The 9,980-nt window shown below is 41.8% G+C and overlaps 1 protein-coding gene across 2 annotated transcripts in view; it reads left to right on the plus strand.

The window, feature by feature from the left end:
- The first annotated feature begins 647 nt into the window (after positions 1-647).
- ARHGAP5 (Rho GTPase activating protein 5) overlaps positions 648-9,980 on the plus strand; it is a 47,051-nt gene continuing 37,718 nt past the window's right edge. For both annotated transcript variants that reach the window (XM_059475099.1, XM_059475100.1), the window contains exons 1-2: positions 648-892; positions 7,854-7,958. The gene's annotated coding sequence lies outside the window, so the exon portion shown is untranslated. The remainder of the gene's footprint in view (positions 893-7,853; positions 7,959-9,980) is intronic.

Raw genomic sequence — 9,980 nt, forward strand, 5'->3', positions numbered from 1 at the left:
TTTTTAATGATTAACAAATGAAAGAAGTGCTGTGTTACACTAGGGAAACCTGGGAAATGTTGTGAAAAGTTATAGGCAGTTGGGCAGGAGAAGAGCTGGGGGCACAGGGCTGACCACACCAGCATTTTGGAATCTCTGAATTCCATCCTGGTCAACCGCCAATTTCCTTCCTTGGAGGCATCGCTGCTGGCTGTAGGCTTAGCGTAGGCCCCAGCTAAGGCTGGCCGCCACCCGACAGTGCCGGTGGCCGGGGATCCAGCCCGTGGCCGCCCGCACACCTCGGAGCCGCTCTCACGCTGGGGCGCGGCGCGACTCGGCCTGCGCCGCTGCCGGAGGCGGGACTCGAACCGCGGTCCCCCAGACTCGCGGCTCCCCGCGATACCCGCGCGGCCACCAGGGCAGGAGCGGGCGCGCGCCGCGCGCGCCCCCGGACGGGCCAGGGAGGAGGGGGGAGGCGGGGCGGCGCGCGTGCGCGCGCAGCTGGGTGCCGGCCGCGCGCGCCCTCCCAGGCTTCCCAGGGAATCCAGCGACAGCAGGAAGAGACTCCTTCCCGCGCACGCGCAGCTGGCCGGGCGGGCGCGCGCTGAGCCGCGGCGGCGGGAGGGAGGGGGGAGGGGAGGGAAGCTGCTGAGGTAAAGTTAGGGGGAGAGAGAGACTCCGTCAGCCGAGCGAGAGCCGGGGAGGCTCGGCGGCCGCCATTACTGAGCGCCGAGGAGAGAGCGGAGAGGCGGGACGGGGCTGCGGCGGCCGGGAGCGCTCGGGAGCTGCGGGCCGGAGAGCGGAGAGAGCCCCGCGGGGAGGAGAAGCCGCCGGGGGCGCCGGCGCGGAGACCGCGTCCCGGGAATGCTGCCGCTCCCGCCGCCCCCGAGGAGCCGGATCCCGACGGCGCGAGGTGAGGGCAGGAATGCGGTCCCGTGGGAGCCGGCCCGGCCTGAAGCGGGGCGGCCGGCCCGGCAGGCGGAAGGGGAGCGGGGGGAGGAGGCGGCTGCAGCCCGGCGAGCCGGCGCGGCGGCCGCTGGCTGTAACCAGTTCGGAGGGCTGGGGCCGCGTGGGGAGCGGGCAGCGGCCCCGCGCCCCCCGGCCGGCCCCCTCGGCCCCGCCGCGCCGCCGAGGGCAGGCGGGAAGGGCAGGGAGCGGGGAGCCTGGTCCCAGACAGGTGATGAAGGCCTGAGCAATGGGAGGGTCTGAGCCTGCTGTACGAGGCTGCCAGCTGGTCACGGCTCTCTAGGGAGGGAGGAAGGCAGGAAGGGGAGCTTCCCTCTCCTCTCTTCTTCCTTCCTCATTCCCTTCTTCTGCCTAGTCCTTTAGCTTCCTCCCTTCTTGCATTCCCACTACCTTTCCCCCCTTTTCTCCTTTCTCTGTACTTATTTTCCTCTTCATTACCCCCTAATACTCATTCACGCCTTCTCTGTTCTTTTCTTCCTCTACTAAATTTGAACAGTTGTCCATTCCCCTCCTCCTTCCTTTCACCTTCAAATATTGCTCGATATTAAATTTCAGAAAACTTCACTCTCCTAATGATGTGTGTGCATTTCTGTTTTTCCACCAGGTGGATTTTAAGGCTTTGGAATAGGGTAGCCAGTTGCAGTGTTGCAGCTTTCAAGCGTTTTGAATCCCTTCAACCAGCATAACCTTTAGACTCTCTCCACCCAAGGGAATCACCAGAGACATACGGATGTAATGCCGTGGTGTTGTACCTATAGGACATAAGGAAACACTGCTTTAATTTAAAAAAGAAGCAGGGCTGTATAGTTATAAAAGGAAGACGTACTTGTCACCTTCTCCCCACAGTACACCCCACCCCTCTGTACCCCCCTCTTTTGCTCTCTCCAGTATCGCTTTTGATATCAGCGTGGAATAGTTCCTTAATAAGTAGGAGGGGAACGATTTTAATCTAGACCAAAATAGGCCTGTGGGGGTATGTGTGTATTCTTTAGTTTAGTGTCGTGCAGATAAACCGGTGGGTTTTTGTTTTTTTTTTTTTTGTTTTTTTTTTTTTTTTTTTTAAAATAAATATCCTTGACAGAAATTTGAAAACTCTACACTGCAGAGTAAAAGCAGTAGAGAGAGAACAGCGTTAGCTGGTCAATTGGCCGTCCATTTTAAACCTGTGCATTGAAGCCAGCTGCAGCACTGATACTTTTTGTATGCTTACTTCATAAAGAATGTGGAGTTAATAGTTGGCATTTTTGTCAGATGTGCTGTCCTACCTTGTGAAGAGACTTCCACATGACAGTTGTTTTCAGCAGTGACATCAGTGACCAGAGTTAACTGCCTTCTGATACTTATTTATAGTACATATCTGAAGTAAGGGCATTGCAAATATTCATCCAGGTGCATTTTTGTAAGGGTTTACTTTCATTTTTTGTGCTGCTTTAAACATTATTTTTAAGAAGTGCTAAAATTCTTAAAATTCTATTTATAGTACTCTATTAAAACTCTCTTACAAGAGCTCAAAAAGTATGATATGAATGTAAGGGTTTTTTTAAAGTCTGCAGTACCTAAAGTATGGGAAATTGTTTAAGCTTTTGTTACCTTACCACTAACTTGTTTCAGCATAAGTTGCTTATAAGTGTGGAACATACTGAGCTGAAATAGCATTTTACCCCTGAAGTATTCCTATCTAAAGCAGCTGCCATTGTTGTACAATTGTAAATAATTGCAACCAAATGCCTACCACTCCCTGGTATTGGACTTTACTTTAGCTGAGGTGTTGCATATGTAACACAATCCAATTAAATACTTTAGGCTCAGACTAAATTGTTTTAAAATGCTATATTTAGCACTAACAGAACCAAATGCTCCACATGTTTTTCAAGCTATGTGCTTTCCTAAAGCTGTAGGTGTTTTTTTTCCGTTTGCAGACTTCGTAGAAAAGAAAAGCACTGATCATAATAATAGATTGTTCTGTGTGAGTTTCCCTGTCGGGACTTGTTATTTGAGTAGATTATTAAACATAATGGAATTATTTTTGCACTAAGATATGAGAAGGATGCTGACGCTATCTTAAGGCTTCCAAAAGTACTTCCTTGACACGAGATAAATCCCATGTACTGGCATCCTTCAGGAATATTTCTCACAAAACTTCACGAAGCAGTGCTCATCACTCGGTGTGGCGGCTGCTCCGCGGTGTGTCCTTAGGGTTCTGTGCAGGAGGATTCTTGGCGGGGTGACCTTCCCCGGGAGCCGAGCCCCCATGGCGGAGCGCCGGGCGAGCCGCCCTCAGCCCGGTCTGTGGCCATGACGCGGCCGTGCGGCGAGCCCGCCGTGCGTTCCTGCTCGCTGATAAGGCAGGAATGCTTCCGAGGGGCTGCGTCCCGCGGCCGGGCGGCGCTGCCGCCAGGGGGCTGCGGCCGGCGCGGGGGGTCCCGCTCACCCACCCCGGCAGCTCCGGATTAGCGCTCCCGGGGCTTTTGCCTCCCCTGCGTCCGTGTTACGTCTCTCCTAATGGGCACGCGAAATACTTAATCGCTCTTTAATCACTCTTTGTTTGGTTGGTTCTTTTTTTCTTTTTCACTCTGGGAATTTTTAGCCTAAAGGTCAGTGTGAGTGAGCTGGAAGAGTATTGCGTTTTATAGATTATTTGACCCATCACTTCCTTGTATTTACAGATTTGGTGAAATATTTAAAGAAAAACGAGTTTGTAATTCCTAGTAAGAAAATCTGAAACAATTGCGAAGTTATATTGAATTTGCGTGTCAACTGTGTTTTTCTAGTACATCTCTTGGAAAACAAAATTAATCTGTGGCTAGTTCTGCACATTACATTTTGTGGTAAATAAGAGTTGTTTCTTTGGCTTTGAGTTAAAATTCCCACGCATTTTTGCAGTTCTGCATCAGTTGACATTCAAACATGACAGAAGAATGTTTGCATTTAAAACAGCAAAACCAATACCTGCATGCACAATTTTTGGAAAAGTATATATAGTTGCATTTTGGCATTTATTGATTTAAGATGGCTAATTTTTATGCAGAATATTATTTGCTGCTTATATAGGCCATTTCCCTTTCTCATTTAGTAATTTTAAATAGGGGTTAACCAGTGTTGCTTTACACAGGTAGAAATGACACATACAGCTTGTACAAGGTCAAACAACACACTAAGCTTTATGGTGTTGAGTCCTGGATTCTGTACTGCAGTTGCTCATGAAGCAAAATAACATGAAACGATCCAGATCTGTGGATCAGTAAAATTAGTTGTAGTTGCCCATGCCAGGATGTAAATTTTTCTTCGTTTTTTTCTCCCAGGAAATGTATTTTAGCCCTTTTTCTGTCCTTGCTTTGAGCCCTCCTTTTTTGTCTGCTTCCTCTTCTTTCTCCTATTTTTGTTAGTTTTTTTTATGGATCCCCTTTCTATAATTTCTCCATTAGTTCTTTTGTGTTTTTCCTGAGTATCTCCTCAAATAAGCCTGATCGAGAGACTTGCCCTGAGAAACTTCTCTGACCACTCTGCATGTTTTTGGTTGGAGCTTATCCTGTGCAAAAGAATTAAGAATTTATTTCTTCTGTAATCTTGCACTTTCCTCCCCTGTTAAAATACAGGCTTTGAAACTATATTGAATGCTTTCAGATAGTCAAAAATCTGAAAATAGGTAACTTGAGAGGCCTGAGTTCAGAATACTGCTGTGCTGGTAATTTGAACCTTTACACTTTACCTTTTTATTGTACCTTGATTTAATTTATGTAGCTTGGTTTGGTTTTTCTCTTGTTTGAGTTTTTTTTGTGGAGAGCAATAATGATAGTAGATGCCCTGGGACTGCTAGATTCCACCTAAAGAATGATATTTTGAGTTCAGAAATAATATTTAGGCTCTGATTTAATTTTGAGTAATACATAGACAATCTTCAGTGTATTATTAATAGAAGAAGTTTATTGAACTTAGTAGGAACTAAGAGCTTTGAACTTCTGTTTTTAAACACAGTTTTTCTTTGCTTTATAATATGAAGTTGGTCAGTTGAGGTTTCTCTCTTTTTTTATTTTTTATTTTTAATACATTGATTACTTTGCTTTTGTATGGAGAGAATTATGTAGGCTACAGAACTCCTTTAGGGATTATAGTTGGCTGTCACACTAACCAAATCTGAAATGAACAGCAGTTGGAGTCATCCATTCCCATCCTGCATTTCCCTGGCATGATTAATCAGCATACCACTTCAACTGAATTTCTTTTCAGCCAGAGGATCACTCTTGTCCCTTACTGTCTTGCTGTTGCTTGGTTGAGCTTAAGTTCTGATAAGCAATCTGAATCATGTTTTTTCTCATGTTGGCTGATACTTGGGTAATTGTTGTATTTACCATTATTTATAAATAAGATTTCAGGTATGGTTAGTTAAAGTTACCAGCACTTGTGAAGGCAAGAATATTAATGTGTTTGTAAAGTGGACAGGACACGTTGTGTTAGGACCTCAACAGCCTTAAGTGATTTGAAATTGTTGATAAGGTGACATTGATATACTTTGGTTTCATTTCTAAAAAAGATTTTCACCTGAAGGGAAGATTTCTTATACTTGCTTGAGTGAAAAAGATAACTCTTGGTAAATACTGGAAGAGAAATGACAATGCTATGTTAAGGTACATCAACATTTTTTTCTTTCTAACTGGTTGTTAGAAGAGAAAACTGGAATTCTTACTCTGTTTTGGGTTGGGCTATAGTTACTGTTGTGCTGAAAGATCTCAGACATTAGGTACTGTAATAAATGTTTTCCAATGCCAGTACTTTTTGGTTCTCAAAAAGTATGAAGTGAGGAATGACTTGATATAAAACCTTGGTATCAGTAGTAACTTGAATCTGCAGCTGTAACTTTCTTGGAGTCATGATCTGTGTATTTTGAGTGCACAACACTTTCAAACTCATTCTCCAGACCATTTCAATGACACCAAATGTGTTTGAATTTACTTGATGATCTGCTGTAGAGGTTACAGTAAGTTTCTTTTGGTAAAGCAGACTAGGATGTGATGGGCCTTTTTTTCACATGTGTTTCTTTTTGCTTGGCCAGGTAATTTACAAACACAGCTGCAAGAGTATGCTGATTGAACCTAACCCCAGAAAATACTGATCCATAAACTGTTGTGTCTAGGCAACACTACAGAGTGAGTAAAGGACTTGTGGAAAACACTCTATTTTCCCTGTTGGCAGACTGCTTAAATAGTTGATGGACATAAGCAATTCTGTGGACTCTTTCAAACAACATCTTTGCTTCAGCCACGTTAGGCCTAAAACATTTGTAGGTTAAAAAAGCAATTTTGGAGGATATTGAGAAATACTCTAGGGTATTTATCTGTAAGTGATTTTCTTGACTGTGGACTCATCTACAAGTTCCTGTGCAGTCACAATTACTTAATACTGATAGATGATTAATTCTTCAAGTATTTATTACTTGCTAATAGTATGGCATTCTATTCTAGTGTTTAGAGTTCAGCTTGGAAGACTTTAGGAAACATGTATTTGTAAATAGGGCTTTCTCTGGTGTCTTAATGTTTCTGACTGATGTTTTGGGGGCCTGTGTTTGAGCTTTCTCTTGTGGCAGTGTCCCTCAAGCCTCAGATGCATTCTTGCAACTGGAGACGCTTTTCTCTCACTCTGTCTGCTCTTCCACATACTCTGAGTTCTTCAGAGTCCCATTGTGTTTTTCCTCATGAGCAAGTATCTGGTCTGCTCAGCTAGCTGTGGATGTAGAGGAGTGCCACAGCTTGGAGGTAAGAGCAGGGAACAGGCCTTACTGCCTATCTTCTCTATTAACTGATAGAATTTAGCACTGAAGCTCAGCCAGGCTTAATGCAGGGCTGATAGACTGTTGAGACTGCTGCCTACTGATTTTGGTGTTCTTTTGTACCACCATGTTAGTTACTGTTGTACTGTTTATGAATATTACCAAACCTTTTTTGTCCAAAGGAAAATTTACTAGAGCAAAGTGGATGTTATTCCCAAAGCAAAGTGAAATTATTAAGAATATAATTGTAAATGGCAAAACAAGAAATAGGTGTGTTGTTTTGATGTAGTATTTAGCACATATGCAGCATGGTGCTGCATCTTACTTAAAAATGACACCTTTCCTTAGTTGAAAATGGCTTACATGAAATTCCAGTGCAAGTGCCTCAAGTTCCTTTCCTGTTCTGCATCAGGTGTGTGGGTCACCAGGCTGGCAAACTCTGGGTTTTGTGTGGGTGCAAAGGGAAGAACAATGGAAGAGAGTTGGTTCTGATTACTTTATAGGAGCATCCCTGCAGTGAGATCAGCACTTAAAAGGGTTAAATTAATGATTTGTATCCTAGTTGAGAGTTCAAAATCTTCAAATACAGTTATACTTTAACTTGCTAATTCATCACAGTTTGTGAGCCCTTTTAATTTAGAGGGGTGGTAAAAGGGTTTTGATGTAGACTGTACTTTTCTCCTATTAATAGAATATATATGCATAGACATACATCTGTTTAATATATTTTGTACTTATGACTCTACCAACTTCATCTTGCAAACCTATGTTCTAAACACTTTAGAATTCCAAATTATTCTACAAGTGATTAGTGTTTTTTATAGCTCATTTTTATATGTTATCTAAGAAGCTACATTAATTGTTTTCATAACAGGCTTCTAGAACCTAGGTATTGTTGAAGTATCAAGTTGAAATTCAAATCATGATTACTTATGAACTCTGCCCTCGCTCAAATATTAATAGGTGTGATTACAGGATTTAAACCCTCCAAATTTAGACAAAGACCAGCTTGAGTTTTGTTAATGGGTTTAAAATAAGGGAAACAATCCTCATGCATAGGTGAAGTGCTATACCTTCTCTGATTGCTGCTTCTTTCTCCATAAACTTGAAACTTTTAATGGTTCTTTTTTTTTTTTGTTTTCAGATCCCTCAGGGAAGGACTTACTGAAGGGCACTGTTTAAATGTGTGACATTACTGCAGGAAGATCGCAGCAGGAGAGTCATCTTGCTTTGCACCTCTTTCCTAAGGGTAAGTTTGGGCTTTAGACCTTTAGAATGTGTTTAAAGGTACCCACCTTTAAATAAATACAGACTGCTGCCTTATTTACTTTATAACTATGCTTGGAAATCTAAAAGTCTGTAGAGACAAGGTCCTACAGTGCATCTGTGGATGGTCCTTCCTGCAGTGGTGTCAGATGCTTTGTATTGTTTTCAGTGCTAAGATTGAAATTAGTTGGGAAAATCAAACAACCTTTGCATCTGTAACAAAGGTGGGGGGAGGGTTAGATGAGTCGTAGTGTTTGCAATTTGTTATAATTGAATTAGGCAGATTGAGCTAAGATAATGGAATGAATTTACAATGAATTTCCAGTGTGCATGCTTTAAAACAGTACAAAACGATAAAGTAAATTTACGTTAGTGGTATAGTTAAATGGAAAATCTTCCATTTGGAGAACAGTTTAATGATGATTACATATTAAATATGAAGCCATTATAATGTCAGTTTTTTACCAGTTTTATTACTTAATTAACACAGATTTTGTTCTGTGACTTTGTACAATCAGTGCAAAGTAGGAACTGCATTTAAAAAAAAAAACCAAAAACAAACCCATGCTGGTTTTAAATATCTTTAATGATTCATCTTCTACTATGGTTAAAATATTTTACGTCAGAACTTTAATGAGAGACTGATGTGTTTGTTCTCCCTTTCTCAGTGTCTCCTTTCACCTTACTCTTTGTACTTACTTGCTTAAAAATGTATCGATTTAACAAAACATTTTGTAGATGGAGGAGGAACAACTTTTGCTACTGAGGATGTAGAGTATCTGAAAGTATTGATTGTTTCTTATAAACTAATTGCAAATTGACAGTGTCTTCCTGATGAAATGAAGTAATCATGTGGATGAAGATTTTTGTGTTCTAGTTTAGTCCACATGAAATCTGTATTGTGCTGTGGCAAACAGAAAACATTTTATAGTGGAAGTGCTGACTGAATTTCTCATTCTAGCAGTTTGAATGATGCTACTATGATAAGCTTTGCTTTAGAAAGAAAACACTGGGTTTATTTGTAGTAATATAAATACTGCTTGTAAAGGATGTTATTTTTGCTAAGTATTTTTATTCCTGGAGCCACTTTCTGTTAGGTCCAAATTCTGTGTTTTAAGAATATAATAAACACAGTGGAAACAGTGAGAAGCAAAATTTAAAATATGACTTGTCTTCCTGAATAGGTCTTTGAGTAATCTTATTTAACTGAAAAAGAATTCTAAAATCTGGCATAAAAGTTTCAGTTTTTGCAATATAAAAGCTCTTGAGTACAAAAATAAGGTGTTCACCTTAATTTTCTAATGAAGTTGATACTTTCTTCCTAAAAAAAGTACTTTCCTTTTCTGTGATTTCCATAATGAACAGCTGGTTTTATGTATGTAGTTTGTATTTTATATTTTGGTTAGCTGATTGTTGCTAAGCAGGACAAAGTATATAACATTAACATTTCAGTATTGATGCTTGTTATACTTTCATTCTGATAAGGACTATTTATAGGTATATTTAAGTACATTTGTGTTGTTACTTTGTAATCTACAAATGTAAAAGTAAATATGTTAGGTACAATAGTATCTGCCTTTCTTTTATAGTGCCATGTAATAGTTGTCTTTTTACCAAGAAAATGAGAAGTATTTTTATAAAAATATTTTCAGAGAGGATAGAACAGTGCAGGTTGGAAGAGACCTCTGAATGTCACCTTGTCCAGCCTCCCTGCTCAGGCAGGCTCACCTGGGGCAGGTTGCCAAGATCTGTGTCCAGGTGTCTTTTGAATACCTTTAGTGCAGGAGCCTTTACAACTTCCCTGGGCTAACCAGGCCAGTGCTCAGTCACCCTCACAATAAAAGAAAGTGTTTCCTGATGTTCATATGGCATCTTCTGTATTTTAATCTGTGCCCGTTGCCTCCTGTCTTGTTCCTGGGCACCAGGAAATGAGTTTGGCTCTGCCTTCTTTTCACCTTTCCCCCAAATATTTGTACACATTGATGAGATCTTCCCTGAGTCTTCT

Source organism: Ammospiza nelsoni, chromosome 6, assembly GCF_027579445.1.
Source record: "Ammospiza nelsoni isolate bAmmNel1 chromosome 6, bAmmNel1.pri, whole genome shotgun sequence".
Taxonomy (NCBI): domain Eukaryota; kingdom Metazoa; phylum Chordata; class Aves; order Passeriformes; family Passerellidae; genus Ammospiza; species Ammospiza nelsoni.